Source organism: Parasteatoda tepidariorum, chromosome 2 (genome assembly GCF_982258835.1).
Source record: "Parasteatoda tepidariorum strain Cologne lab strain chromosome 2, Ptep-v5.0, whole genome shotgun sequence".
Classification (NCBI taxonomy): Eukaryota; Metazoa; Arthropoda; class Arachnida; order Araneae; family Theridiidae; genus Parasteatoda; species Parasteatoda tepidariorum.
In genome coordinates, this window is record NC_141756.1 from 5,040,528 (window position 1) to 5,057,060 (window position 16,533).

Consider the following 16,533-nt stretch of genomic DNA (forward strand, 5'->3'; position numbering starts at 1 on the left):
ATCCAGGAGTTTCATTGTCTTTTGGGTTGGGTTTAAAATTACAAGGTAACCGAGTTCAACATTAAGAGTCGAAATGTGTATATAAGTGTGAGTTAATATATGTGCATAGTTAACACTGCAGACATTCGAACATTTAATAATGTGTATCAAAAGTGAACTTCCAGTTTTCTGAGTCATTTCTATCCACAAAACGTTATACTGAACTTATCCACTCATGAATTTATTTGGGTACATTTGAGAAGTTTATCGTTTCCTGCTATGCATAGTTTATTTTTAAATTAAATCAATTTTTAAAATTAAATTTTATACAAAATTAATACTAAAATAAAAATGCGAGCAAGTTTTAATTGTTTAAAAAGTAGAAGAAACAGTTTTTCTTAAATGAAATTTAATGTAAAAATTAGGATTTTTACTTAGTTTAAATTGTTTGTAATATGTTTTTTTTATGTAAACATGTACTTTCACATTCATCGATTTGACTTACTAAAGCGGGTAATTTCTATTTTTTTCTTCAATTTTTTTTATATCATTTATTTTCTTCTTTTAATAATCATTCTTTTTACATTTATTTTCTTTGCTTTTAATCTATTTTGTTTTATGTATAAAACATTAATTCAACTAGATCTTATTTATATTTCTAGCACTTAATACTCAAAGTTTCATGCCTAAATTATATTCTTTTTCTATTTAATATATTTTCTTCATCTAAAACATTTTACTGAGGAAAAATTTTCTTTGTCGATGAATTTGATGATGTGATTTATTTCGTAACAAATACAAATCTAATTAATTAAATCTTTAATTCGGCACAGCGTGAGCGGAAGAATTCAATTCTCTCACTAAAAGAGAAACTTTCTGTCGCGGGAGAATGAAGTAAACAAATCTCTATCGATCTCCGACATGTGCGCGTATTGATTTGGAGACAACTGCGATGCCACCTATTTATTTCTATTCGTAATTTCCATTCCCTAATGTGTGTTGAATTATTGACATGGATCATTCAAACAATGATTAATCTGCAAAGCGCGGACGATTTGGAACAAAAAAAATCCAAACTTCTATTTAGTGACCAAAGATGGTTGCATAAATGAGATTTACTCCTAGTGATCAGAAGCGGAAGGCTCCACTTACGAGGTACCACGTGACATCATGACGTCACAATCTTATTGAAGGGCCGAAAGAACGAGACTCGCAGGTAGCTAGAGTGTTAAAGCTCTCTCTAGTCATCAGAGAAGAAAATGTTCTCCACAGAAATGCGGATTTGTTCTTTTAATTGGATTAATACAAGAAAGCAGCGTTTCATAAGAAGAGTACTTATTTGTGATAAATGTGTTCAAATGCATAGACTTTTCAACGAATATTTATTCAAATTCGCAATAAACAAATCGTTTGCAAATTATAGATATAGTATGAAATCGTTTTCTTCGTGGAATAATCACAACATTAAGATACTATATGAAACATAGTGATTTTTTTTCTCTGTGAATTGTAGCAATTGAGAAAAATGCATAAATAAAACTCTTAATTCGCACATTAAGCTCAGGACTTTTGCGTAGATTTCAATTTGGTTGTGTGAATTCATAAAATTCTAATATTTGCAAGACATCTTCACAAATCACGTGTGTGAGGTTATCGCATCATCTCATTTGAGTCTTTTGATTTTTATAATATTTTGTTCATGTTTGGTTGAAAACAGTTTTTGCATTAAAACTTAGGAGGATATAGCATGTGATAATACATACCAAAAGCAATAAAACAGTCATTAGGATTAGTGAGTTCTGTTAAAAAGAAGGATTTTTTTTCAAGATATAATCCAAGAAAGGTATGTAGAATAAAATGTTTTTATTATAAATTTTATATATTTTACTGTATAAATTCATCTTTATTAAAATGGAATAAGAAACAAAGATTTTCATCGAAACACAATGAAAATCAATCATTGTAAACATTTTATGCTTAATCAGATGTAAATAAAGTTCGATTTCACACACTTTTCTTCTATAGTTTGAATGCAGAATATTTTTATTTTATTTCAGAATAATTTTGTTAGTCGTACAAAAAATAAAACTTGTTTATGTATTTCGATTTTCATTGACAAATTTTATTATTACTTTCTGAAGTTCTATAAATGTAAAGTTCAGTAAATGAAGAGCTTCGTGTCGAAAGAAGTAGAGTTGACCATCGGCAATTGAGAGGGAAATAAGGTTTTGAGTTTTGAAAGTGATTTGAGGGAATATGTTATTTAACTCGAAAGATCAGTTATTCCGCAGATTATCTAAGTAAAGTATAGATTAAGTAAGGTGATTCATTTAAGTGCCGAAAATTGTTTCATTTCTTACATTACTTTGGTAATCTGCCTATAGATAATCTGCAAGTACTTGTTGAAGGGAAAATTAGATCTTCTTAGCCAAAACAACACCAATGCTTCTGATATTTTATGTTTTTTTGTTTTTTGATATCTAAAATAATCAAGTTAATGTAAGCAATCAACAAATTAGTTGATCGAATCAATCATTAATAACTTTAAAAACAAATACTAAGAACCAAACGGTTTAAAATATTATTATAATTAAAAATATAACCTAATGCAATTTGTTTATTTTTCAATATATAAAAAGCGTCAAAGTTAAAATAATGAACAAATTAATTGATAGAATAAGGGACATAAACTTTTGAACTTTAATGATACAAAATTCATAACTTCCTTTGGTAAAATGTAGAAAACATTTGATTCAGAATTTATCAGTTAGTGAAAGCAAATAATTTAATCATCAAATTAGCCAGAAAATGTGCATGTTAACATCTTTCGAGTTTTAGCTGTAAAATAGGCATTTAGTAAACGTTTAGTAATCAACATAGCCTGTTAAAAACCATGGTATATATTAAGGTATAATAAGACATAGAGATATTTTTGGTTATGTGACAATCTAATACTTGATTTAAAAAAGTTGTGTTTTTCTATGTTAATGCATTAACCATTTAAATAAATTTAAATATGCTTAATGAATATTACCTAATGCATCATGTGGTATATAATACTGATTTCTACTTACATTGATTAGACATAAGACTTCAACTTCTTGAATCAGTAACAACAACAAAGATGAACTCGGGGATAACTTAATATTTTACGTCAAAATAAGAAATCGAAAATAATAAATTGGATCTACCATTTACAATATGCATAAATAAACAGGATTAATAAAGGTTGGTTTTCTTTATGTAAATTTACCATGTATTTGAATAATTTTAAGCAAGCGTCAAGAATAAATGCGTAATTTATCATTTAGTGTATAAGACTATTGATTACTCAGCATATTCATTAGACTCAAAACTATCATAAATCAAGAATAACAATAAATATGAACTCGTTAATAGTTTAATATATTAGATGGTAAACAGGAACTGATTATGGATCTGTCATGAATTGGATCTGTCATTTTCAATATGCATCGATTTGCAGGAATATATAAATCTATAACAGGAATGTAAGCAATTTTATGTATGAGGGGATTTCAAAAGTTCGTGCCCGATTAGAAACATAATGAAATACATCACATTTTCATAAAAACAGTATTGATTCATCATTCATGTATTTCCCCCTCCTTAAAACTGTTTTTCAAAATATTATACATTTTTGTTGTCTAGGAATTGAATGATTTTTCAGCCAAAGAATACAGTAAGCACGTTTTTATTTCTTCCAAAAATGATTTGCTATGCCCTTAAAATAATTTTGCAGGAGATAAATTACGGGAAAATCTATACTACCGAATTTGGGATAATGGAACAAATTTATACTTTTAGCCTCCTTACTCTTTAAAAAATGTAAAAAAAATTGAGGCTAAGAAAACGGACCAAATTATTTTTGTTTTAGATTAAAGCCTTTCTTGAGAAGTGTTCTGACCAAACTTCTCACCAAATTAAAGAAATTATTATCTTAGTTTATTGGAGGATACGAATTTCTTCAAGAGCATTTTTTTGAGCTGTGGTAGCACAGGGCGTTCGCCGTCCAATGAGGTGAATCGGGTTCGAATCCCAGCAACGCCGATATGAATTCCGCAACCGGCTCACACCAACCACAGTGCTGACGTGATATATCCTCAGTGGTAGACGGATCATGGATTAGATTCCCCTTGCCATCAGGCTGACCGTTGGACGTTTTCGCGATTTTCCTCTCCATGTAATGCAATTGCGGGCTAGTTCCATCGAAAAGTCCTCCACAAAGGCGAATTTCGAGCAATACTTGATCCAGGAGTCTTCTGGAATGAGTTCAAAATTACAAGGCTAAGGAGTTGAACATTCGGAGTCGTAAACCCAAAATTGGGTGGACTGTTCAACGACGGTCATAAAAGAGCATTTGGTTTATTTCTACATTTTGCTTGACACAATTGGTTTGGAAATTCACCACAAAGTAACAGGAAAATAAGCGAATTAGCTTTTATCCATTGCAAGGCTGCAAATCCATGAAACTTACTCACCAAGTGAGTTCATCAGCCTCTGTACCATGTCCTCATAAGTGGAATATAAAAAAAATAAAAAATAAAAAAAATTTAAAAAAATCCAAAAAAAAATTTTTTTTGGAAGATTTCTGAGATCACTCTCGAGTGATTTTACAACTTCGTCAAATATTTGAGAGTTCGCGTTTCGACAAAAAATATGTAATATCGGCATGAAAAGATTTTCATAAAAAGAAAGAAAGAAATGCAGGATTGCTGAACCATCAAAAATTATAGTTTTATTGCTGAAAATGTTATTGTGTTACATTATTATTGTTAAGTGTTATACTGTCTTTTGTGCTATTAAGTACTAAAAATAGAGCAAAAAAGCTTCTTACATAAGCTAAATGTAAACGCATTGGAATTTCACCATCAAGTCAGTTGCACATAGTCATTCTTCATAAATATTTGTTGGTCCTATTCTTCTTTAATCTCACACAAGCAGCCATAAAAACACTTCAATTATTATGATTTGTGATAATTTATTATCATCATTTATGATCATTTATCTATGCCATTTATTACCAGTTGGAAGAAAAAAAGACCTTATTTTGATTAATCGATTATAAATTTGAACACGAATTTTGTGATATCTTTAGGGATCCAATTTTTAATGTTTAAGAGAGTAGGGAAGAGGTTTTTAATATGTTTTCAACTCATAAACATGTCATGTCGTCTTCAACAAACTAAAATGTAGTACTGCCCCAAAAACAATGGTTGCTTTTGTTGAGCAGGCAACGTCCTCAATGTAAACCATGGTTAAGCTGTCTGCTACGCTTAGACAACACTTCTGAACAAAGCCGATTCATAAAATAAAGTATTTGCTATGAAATTTGACTTATCATGTTTAAAAATTATTACTGCCTTTTAATTTAGCTTTAGAAAGTCACAAGATAATTTAAAACTGAAACTATTTACATTTTTACAAGTTAGAGATAGTCTTAATTATTATGTATAGATATTTATTTTTCTCTCTTAATAATAAAATCTATGAAAATGCTTCAAGTAATAAAAATAATTTGATTAAGTTTCCACGGTTAATGGTTTCCATGATTAAGTTTCCAAGGCACATAAGTATAACACTTTATCTAATTTAACACTTTATCAATTGCACTTTATCTAATTTGTCCTTCCAAAGCTGCCAAGTGTGCTTAGTATCTAATCTTAATATGCTCAAGCATAATGCTAAAAAAATAAACGGACTAACCAAAATTACTTTTGATCTAATAATCGAATTTCACGTTCTATGAGTAAATCTTAATTCGGAGGTGTTACCTCAAATAGACTAATTAATTAGTGCAGACTATAATTTAAGTTACGAAATCAGACGCAAAAATTTACTTTCTCTAAGTAACATACTTTTTGGATTTCTGAAAGAAAAAACATATGGGTTAGCCGCATTCAGGGAAATACGGTACCAATAGTTTGCTTAGGGGAGCGTTCCGAAGCTTGGACTCCCTAATGTTAATTTTACCTTTTTTGCATATTTCACTACATCTCCAATACTTTTTTAGCGAGTTGAAAATAAATTTGCACACAATTATAAAATCCATTTATCCAAAGATAACTCCATGCGAAATATAACTTTTAGTAAGTTTTTATTATTTTATATTATTTTCTTTAATAATAGTGAAAAAAAATTTTGAATCGCAAGGTATACCATTTTTCAGATCTTTTTAAAGAATGTAATTTTACAAGCCAAGAAAAAAAAATTTCTTAACGAAATTCGGCTAATAGTTCCGGAGAAATCAATTTTTTTTACAAACATTTTATTCTCAAAATCAATTTTCCTAGAAACTATTCGACTGATTTTCTCACATTTGGTATTTTGTTATGTAGAATCAAATTACTTAAAATGATGTAAAAATTGTATGCCTTACAATTCAAAATTTTTTAAACTGTTATTAAATAAAATAATAAAAAATACATAATGCTGATTAAAAGCTATTTTTTTTTGCATGAAGTTATCCTTGGATAAACGAATTTTATAATTTGGTTGTTGTCGTGGTGGCTCAGGGGATAGGACGTTCGCGTTCCAATGCGGTAAACCGGGTTTGAATCCTAGCAATGGTTGGTTAATACGAATTTCGCACTTGGCTCGCACCGACGAACAGTGGTAGACGGATCATGGGTTACAAAAAATATTACGCGAATGCAAATTTCTCCCAATACTTGATCTAGGAGCTCCCTTGTCTTCTGGATTGGGTTCAAAATTAAAAGGCTACGGAGTTAAACATTAGTAATCGTAAACCCAAAATTTAGGTCGGCTGTTCAACGATGGTTATAGAAAAAATATCTATATATAGATCCCTTATTTTCTCCTATGGAAAGAAATTTGTGCCATCGCGTAGACATCTATGGTTTGCTTCTCAAACGTCAAGAAAATGAAGCGAATTATCACTGAGAACGAGAAATGTGCTCTTTAACAATTTTAAACGAATGAATTAAAAAAAAGGTTCAAAGCAATAACTTTCATTAGTTTTTTGCCAGTATAGAACAAAACTTTTAGGAACGTAAAATCATGCTACTGCTAGAAAGATGGTAATAGGTATTGAATCAGATGGACAATATAAAAAGCAAAATATTTCTTCCCTTAAAGAAAATCGTCCATCGTTTTCATAAAAGAACGAAATTATTTTCAGTAAAGCTTAATAATAGTATTAATAAACTATGATCAATTATCCTTATAGTATTCAATGTATAATCATTAATATATCATTAAGAAATCGTATATATATTTCATCAATTGCTTTTTCTTAGATATTTGATTTCGCATCTTTTTTCTTAATTCATAAGTATTTTAACATAATTAAATAATTTTTTATTAATATTTTTATAATGAATATAGATCTCAAAATTATTTTTAAAGTGGCTTTTATGCATCAATTAAAGAACATTTGAAAACTAGATTTATTTTTTTGAATTTTCCTCCTAATAATTTTACGGTTTGGCTGGTTTAAAGTTTTTGTAAAATGCTTAAACAATCTAGAAAGATTCATTAAGTTTTTATTACAGCTTTAAACGTAAAATTTCAAAAATATGTTTTAAAATTTTTTTTTTTTGGATAAACTTCTTTTAGTTGCTACAAGTAATATACCTATTTTCTAGATAGGCCGGTCCCTAAGACGCTGATTTACTGATTCGTTAATTCACTAGTTCACCCTGTCATTTAAACGCAGATTTACAAATTCATTTATTCACTCTGTCATACGTCGATTCAGTGGCTCGTTCATTCACTGAATTCAATAAAAAATAACCATTTTAGCGATGCCAAAAGATTTATAAATTAAAATGCGAATTAAAAGTGTTTACCTTTGCGTGACCAGATTAGAAAGGTCTATTTAGTTTTAAATTTAGATTTCTTCTCTTTAGTTTCAATTTTTTTTAAAAATGGAAGTAAATTTTTGAAAAATACTTTTGGTAATTTATATTGAATAATATTTTAAGGCAGATAAAATTAATGCAACGAATCACTGATTCTCCCAGCCATTAATAAACTGATTCACTGACTCGTTAATCACTGATGCAGTCAGTTATACGACTATTCACTAATTCGTTAATTCACTGATTTATCCCGTCACTAATGTACCAAATGACCGATTTATTTATTCCCTAATAAGTTGAATCGATTTTATTATTACATAATATAATTAATAACTTATAAAGTGTTCTGATACCAGACTGTCGAACTTGGTGTGTCAAATTTTAAATCCACGTTTTTTCCAAATTTTAAAATATTCAAACTAAAAACCCCAAAGTTAATTTCTACTCAGTTTTTTTTCCTTCCCAATTTTACGTAATTTTTTTATGCTTACATTCTGAGATATTACAGTCTGCGAGAGATAACAGAAATAAAAGATCTTGGTATTTCTGGAATCCATAACTCTCTGTACAGTTAACATGCGGTTTCATCAGTGTCCTTGTTGCGCGAGTTTTCGTTTTTTTACTTCTGGTAAAACAATAGAAGGGCTCTTTTTGTTGTCTGTGTATTAAGAGCGATATATTTTATAAAAGAATATCCCTCCACGAACCGTATCCAAAATATATGGAAATTAAGGAGTCGATTACAAGTCTCCATTATTTCTAAATGACCTCAGCCAATGTTTTCATTCTTGAGTATGTTTTGAAAATATCTGATATCGGAGAAGCAATTATTGTTGTTGCAGCGTAGCTTTTTCTTATTTAAAAACGTTGTTTTAGCTGTCGTAAATTCCTCATGAGTATTTGTTTCGATTGTCAAAATCATTTAAAATGGTTCATTGATTTTTAAACTTAACACGTATAAAATGTTTTAAAGTCCCCTATTTTAAGTTTAAGCTGCAATAGCACAATGGTTATTTTATTTGTTTTGATCAAAATAGTATGGCGTGCACTATAAAATTTTTGAAACATTCCTTTTACGTATTACACTACGAATAGTTTACAGCTTTATTTTATTTCTTGTGAGCAATACTTTTGATAATTTAAATCCTTGTTGTTTAAAACAAGTTGTTTGCAATTTAAAATTACTTTGTTATTTAAAATTACCTAGTTATTTATCATATTCTGAGAAGGTTTTCATTTTGAAAAGTTAAGTTATTTTTATTTCAAGCTCTAAACTGAGATCATTTAAAATTGATAAGATTACGATTAAATTTCGATGTAAGTCTGAAAACGCCAGAAGAAAGTTATTATCTATTTGTCATTATTTACTTATTTTAGACACGGAAAATAAAATTGTTTGTCGAAAAATTAACAAATCCAAAAAAAAAAGGGAATATCTCTATGAGATGAAAATGTTTAAAAATCGTTTTATAGCATTGATCTTATGCCTTCATGTATTCCTTAACTAAACTTTTTTTTTTTACAATTTTCGTGCTTTGGTCATATACACTCATACATTGTTTGATCTTTACAATTAACAAATAATAAAGGTGTCAAAATAAAAAGTATGTTTTTAATTTTAGCATGTTTATGATATGCACTCCTGTTTCTTATTCTAAAGGATATATTTCCTTTCCTATAGCTATTTTTTCATTGACGGCTGAGCAGCTTATCTATATGTAATTATTTTTGTACTATTAGCTTCAATTTTATTATTAATTCTGATAAATTATTTGTTTTTATTTGAAGTATGACAAATTGAAATAAATTTCAAAATTAATAGAAGAAACGATTGAGCTAAACTATTATTAAAATTTCTATGAAACTTTTCTTGGATATCGCTCTGTTTTAAGGTTTTCTTAGTTTTCGTTTTTCAGTTCTTTGAGACTTTTATTTCAAAAACTTGTTTTATTTCAATTACAATGAAAATATTTCAATTCTCATTTCGTTTTATCTGAAATAGGTGTGAATGTGGGACGATCTAAACAAAACCACTTTTTGATCATTTGGCTAAAAAATGGTAAATGTACGAAATATTATTAAAAACTGTTAGAAGAAATGAAAACATTAATTTGCTTTTCTAATTTTACACATTAATTAGCTTTTCTAATTTTACGAAACAAAGCATATTAACTCCCAATTTTTTGAAGAAGCAATAATAATAATTTCGAGAGAGAGTTCAAAGTGTCTTTGATTGTCTTCCGTTACCTCTTGGCAAATTGCCAATTGTTGAAAATGTCTCAAAACACTATAATTTCTTACATATATTTGAATTTACATATTTCCTAGCAAACTGCCAGCCGTTGGATAAATGTATTTACTACTTCCATTTTTAATTAAATATACAACATACTTCAAAATAAAATTGCCACAAAGAAAGGAAAAAGTTTACATGCAAAAAATATCAATAATCCTATGGGAGCATAGGTCCCAAATGCTATACAGTGAGCTAGAGGAAGCTAAAAATTAAACGAAATAATACAAATAAAAACACCAGCTCAAATCTTTCTAAATAATTTTACTTATATTGTATTTCCACTCTCAAGGAGCATTTTTTAAGTTCCTGTTCAAGGCGGTGAGCTCCTCGATTTCTCTGAAACAACTTTTCATCTAATTCAAAGCTGATATTAAAATGCTTTATCTCTCATTATCCCCTTTCTACCATCGCAACAGCTTCTTTATAGAGTAAGAAGGAAGAGGCTTCTTTTTTGTTCATGCTATAGAAATTTTCATGCAATAGAATACAAAAAATCATAAATTTTGAGTTAATGTGAAATAGGGTCATTAAAAAAAAATGGGGTAATTTTAGCTATATGCTTTCAGGTAATAAACTTTAAGAACAATAATTAAAAACGTCCAAAAACATCATGGGCTTTCTTATAAATTGATTTACACTTATCACAATTTTTTTTCTAGATTTTAAATCTTATTGTATTAACATGCACCGAAACTGTTTGAGATGTAATCATCACAATGTTGTGCTCGCGAATACCCACTGGGGTTTCATTTAGTGTAGCGCCCTCTAGGATGTTTCAGGTCTTAGCGGATTCTATGCGTGCTTATCGCCTAGCGTTGTGACTTTGGGGATATCCGTAACTGCTGTATATCATTAGAGCACAACACTGTTTTTCAAAGATTTGGATAGTTTTCAGTTTTAGAATCATTTAATTACTGATTCACCATTTTTATCAAAAAATAATAATAATAAGATTCTTGAAGCAAAATAATACTTCAAACTTGATAAAACATATTTTTCTAAATTCTTACCCTTCGCGGCGTTTTAAAAAATAGTGCTAGTTACAATTACCCTGTTGTCATAAATACCCCCACTTAACACTAATTAAAAAATATTATTTTATACATAATTAATATACTTATACACATCATAATTAATGTATTTATATTTTATTTATAATTTATTTCAAGATACATGTTTAAGAAGTATTCATAAAAATAAGAATTATAATATCCAACCATTCCATTCGGACATTAAAAAAAAACAAGTTTTTAAATCTGTGCTGCTTTCAGCAAGTCAAAATTTATCTTTTTATAAAGGGCGTGTTTAAACAAACGTTGAAAATTTTAAAATTCAAATTAAAATATATATGTCAAGAAAAAAATATGTGTCTCGATGTTTCTTAAATAATAAAAATAAAATTAAAAATAATTATAAACAACTGCCGATAGATGACTGCAACTTTTCTTTCGTTTATCCATTTTTTTTTCTTCACTTCTCATTTTCTTTGTTATACATTCGGTTGATAAGTCAGTCGATTTCGATTTCCAGAAACAAAATACATTGCGACATACACTTTTCTTGTCTTGAATGAACAAAAAAATATCGTGAAAACCAGAATATTAGAGACAAATTTCAGCTGGAATATTGACTTTCTGTCTGAAACTAGAGTCCCCCCTTCCCGTCTTTTTTCCTTCATGGAGTATTGGCATTCTTTGCCAGTTTGAGATCGAAAAAGAATAAAATAAAAAAGGACATTCTGAGGGGGTTTAGAACGTAGAGAATAACTTGGGATGTCGTCTTATTGATTACTGGGAGAGTGAGGCTAAGCGAGACAAGGATTGGGAAATGGAACAGAACCAAATTTTCTCCAAATGTTGCCGTTCTTTATAATGCGGAATAGAATTCTCCCTATAACAATAGTATTCATTAGTGATATTAAGCCTTGAGTCACGTGATAGATTTTTTTTTAGGACAATGAACTTTCTTTCATTTTCTTTAACGGTAACTGCATCGAGACGCTTCGATCATTGATGACTTTAGCTAAGTGAAAAAAATGGAGTTAATTTAACGAAATCTAAAACGATTTATTCAGAAATATTGGTTTGAAAAAATCATTAAAGCTTACAAGATTATTATCTTCGTAATTTGTAAAACTGAATTTTTATGTACAATAGGACAATATGTATAACAGACTGAAATTTGAATTAGAATCTAAAAATTTTTGTCTAGTTTTGTATAGTGCGAAAAAAAAATTAACACATTGAAAAACTTTTGATCTAAAGACCTGATTTTCACTTACTAAGACTCAATATTAATAATTGGAGTGCCTTACCTGAAATATGTTGGTTGATTAGACACACAATATATTTTGTTACAAGTATCTATTTTTATTATTTTATTTATTAGCAGTCAGCAAAATTTTGAGCTCTAAGGTCGCCAAATTTTTACGTTTTTTAAAAGAATGTAATTTTAAATATCAAAATTCAAACGAAATCGGTCAAATAGATCTGAGTTATCAAATTTTTTTAAAAAGTTTTTTTTAAAATTAATTTAAGAACTATTTGACCGATTTCGTCAAAATTTTGTACTTACCCATTGTAAATTATTTTCTTTAAAATGATATAAAATCGCAAATCATACGGTTAAATTTCATTCCGAGTGTTACTAAATGGAATAATAAAACAATAGTATATAATTATGAATATAATTTTTGTGTGGAATTATCTTTAGATAAACGAGTTTTATAAATGTCTACAAAAAATTTTCAATTCATTTTAAAAGTTCTAGAGATTTACTGAAAAAATATTTAAATTTCTGTTATACGAACAGGTGTTATAAAACCTAAATTTTCAACTGTTAAAGGTAGGTAGGTACTTTATTTACGTAAACTAGAGCTGCACAATGGGCTATTGGCGACTTTCTGGGAAACATCCCTGAGGATGATCCGAAGACATGCCATCACAATTTTGATCCTCTGCAGAACAGCCCCCCCCCCCTCCTGCTTTGGTAGCCTGACGAGCTGCTCGCGAAGTCAAGTACTTTACGGTAGAACAGTTTAACGAGGACCGATACTGCGCAACTTCGGTCTCTACGCAGACTGATCAAAGTGGTCACCCACCCGCTTACCGACCGCAGCCAGTGATGCTTGATTTCGGTGTTCTACTGGGAACCGTGTCCTTACCATCAGTCCACTGCGGGACTTCAACTGTTAAAGCCCTGGAGCTTTTATCTGTTATTGAAATTAATACTTTCATTTTAGCGTTTAGTTGTTCAGAACTAAGTTCAACATTCCATAGTAGATTAGTGGTTGCCATATTTTACTAGATTTACCAAATTTTACAACACATTATGAAACGATATTTCATTGTTAATTTTACTGAAATCATTACCAAAGTGCTATGGAAAAATTACTAAGCTTTTTGGTGCTCCCGTAGAACCAGAAACATTGTAAATTTTAACATATTTTGATAGTTTGGAACATAGTTTTTTTTCTCAGTATAGGTTTATTTCATCCAGTTTAACCAGAAATATCCAGCCTATTTTTAAAGATATTCTTAAAAAATACACAAAAGAAGTTCAAAATAATGTTTGTGCTATTTGTGAACATTTTGTTCAAAAAATATAAAGTAGTATTAAATAGAGAAATATGAAATTTTAACTAGAACATATGTACGATTTTTAACACTGTTCCATAGTTAAAAAAGAGTTTCATGACTAACATTTTTTTTTCTCTTTAGTTGATATTTCACATAAAATAATGTTTAATAAATATTCAAGATATCTATCATTAGTTTATTTATTTCTTCGTGTACATTTCATTTAGCAAATTTTAAAAGAATTTTATTTAACGAAAAATCATGCCAAAATCTTACATTTTAGTCAGCATTTATTTTATTAATAAATTTAAAATTATTTCCTGGTAAAAAAGAATTTATTTTAAAAGTTTATATTACATTGCATTTTAAAAACTGTTTATGATAAAGCTGTTAAAACTGCAGAAAATATTTCTAAATAATAAAATTCAAGTGCATAGTAGAACTCTCTTGTGGTTTACTACAAGATTAAACGTACTTAAATACAAAATTAATAAAATTTTTTATTTCTTATATTTCTAATTATTTATATAAAAAGGGTAAATTCGATACATTTTTAGAATATTAAATATGCAATGTTATGAACATTGCGTCCACTTATTATCAATTTTTTATAAGTTTGTAGATAACTGTAATTTTACATAAGAATTCTCGGAAAGTAAATTATAGAAGCGTGGAAAAATGGGGGCAATATCCTTGGTTGTCAAGGTGATAGCCAGAAGTGAAAAATTATTAATTTTATGTCAAAGCTATTTTTTTAGGGCAGTAATATCATCAATTTCACATCAGGTCGTTAACTGCATAAAAAAAAGTTACTATTTTTGTAAGCTGTTTAGAAAATTGCTGCCACTTAAGCATAAGCGATTTCGAAATTCAATCAGGAAGGAGAGAAATCGAAGCAGTTTAGGAAGTTACTATTTATAAGTTAAGTGAAATAGTAGCGTTTTTTGTAGCAATGTATAAATTTAATAATGTGATGGATTGTCTTTATGTTTTTTATGAAATAAGAAACTCTGTGGGAGATTATATTTGATATATGTAATAAATTTTCATTGATGATTTGTTACACAATAATGTGAAATTATGTTCAACTGGAAACATTGTTAATGAAAGAGGAATTGCATTCTTTATTTTGTAACAATACGCTTTTATAATGAAACAGATTATCGGTGAATGGTGATTTTTGGGAAGGGAGGATAATATTTAACGATCAGCATATTTGTATAGTAAAATTGCGTTTTATGTCATTGAATTTTACATAAGATGATTAGGTTAAGAATGTGATTTCGTATGTTAATTTCATTTCTAAATTGTGTGGTTGAGCATTATGAAAACATTTAATTTTTATAAATTAAGCGAGAGGTTTGCACTGTTATTCTAAGAACAATCATTCATGTCTGTTATTTGATTGAGAGTTCGCGGACATCACCGATCTCCTTCGTTCTTTATATTCATGAGGAGTTTTTCCCTCGTACATTATTCAATTGGAGAACCTGGACAATCAGAACTCACAACTTTTTCAAGCTCTGCTCACCATCACAGCTGTACTTATCATCATCTGACTCACTAGAGGGCAATCTCTTTTAATATCCATCTTTTACGCTGGGTGGCCCTACAAGAATAACTGACTAATCCACATTTTACAGTTAGGTGTGACTTGAAAAAACAGAACTCAGCCACAACTCAAAGCTGTTGATTTGTTACAAAACCATAGCTGTGTTTTACTGCGAAGGTTCCTCAGAAACATTCTAGACTAATTCCAGGAAAAAAAAGTATGGTCAAAACAACCAGGATATGGTAAAATAAACCGCGTTTCGGTACAGTTGTGAAACTTTTCCTCCATACGTAATGTAGCTGAATTTTATTTAATAAAATATTTTGATAGCACAAAATAAATCCTTTCTTTTTTTCTTTTCTTAAAATCGTATTAAATCATATGGAATAGTTAAAGTAATGTTCTTAAAGGACATTTTTATGACAAAACAAGATCTCACTGTACAAGAAGTATTCTGTAACAAATTTTAAAAAATTGCCACCAAATCAGTTCTAAATTTTCGGACGCCCTTGTGGTATACTGAGAGAAAAAGTATGGTCAAAACTACCAGTATATGGTAAAATAAACCCTGACTCTATGGGAACACCAAAAAGTTCGTTAGTTTTTACTGAAGAGCCTTAGCAATGATTTTGATAACATTAACAATTAAATATGATTTTATAATATATGATAAAATTTAGAAGCTTATTTAGAAGCTTATTAACCTTAGAGCATAACATAAAACCAATTATTCAATTTAATTTACTTTTCAGTTTCGTTTCATTTTTTTTAAATGTGTGGTAGTAAAAAGTATAATTTTTAAAATCAGAATTTCCAGTAAGCAGTTATCATATGAACTGGAAAATTACCAGATAAACGGTTTAAATACCATATATTTCGGTTTTCTTCTAGAATTATAATTATTTTTTCTCTTAGCAATGTCATTACCACTCATTTAGATAATTTTACCAGAATGTCTGACTTTCACTGGATAGGCTTCGGAATTCCAGTAAAGTAGGAATTACAGAATTTCCAGTACGCCATATGAACGGGAAAACTACCAAATGAATGGTTTAAACACCAATATTTCGGTTTTTTTCCCCATTATTATTATTGTTATTATTATTTGCTAGAAATGCAATTTAGATAATTTTATCGGAATGTTTGACTTTCATGAGACAGGCTTAAGAATTCCAATAAAGAAGGAATTCTATAATTTCCATATAAAAGTTACCATACGAACGGGAAAATTACCAAATGAATTGTTGAAATACCACAAATTTCAGTTTTATTAACCAGAAAAATGGT

The 16,533-nt window shown here is 28.9% G+C and overlaps 1 protein-coding gene across 18 annotated transcripts in view; it reads left to right on the top strand.

The window, feature by feature from the left end:
- LOC107446947 (protein still life, isoform SIF type 1) overlaps window positions 1–16,533 on the top strand; it is a 270,767-nt gene that overhangs the window by 39,747 nt on the left and 214,487 nt on the right. For 2 of the 18 annotated variants that reach the window (XM_071177063.2, XM_087156785.1), the window contains exon 1: window positions 854–1,822. The exons of 14 other annotated variants lie outside the window; for them this stretch is intronic. The gene's annotated coding sequence lies outside the window, so the exon portion shown is untranslated. Of the gene's footprint in view, window positions 1–853; window positions 1,823–16,533 lie in introns of those variants that run through there. 2 more of the 18 variants (XM_087156789.1, XM_087156791.1) reach the window with 1 other exon arrangement.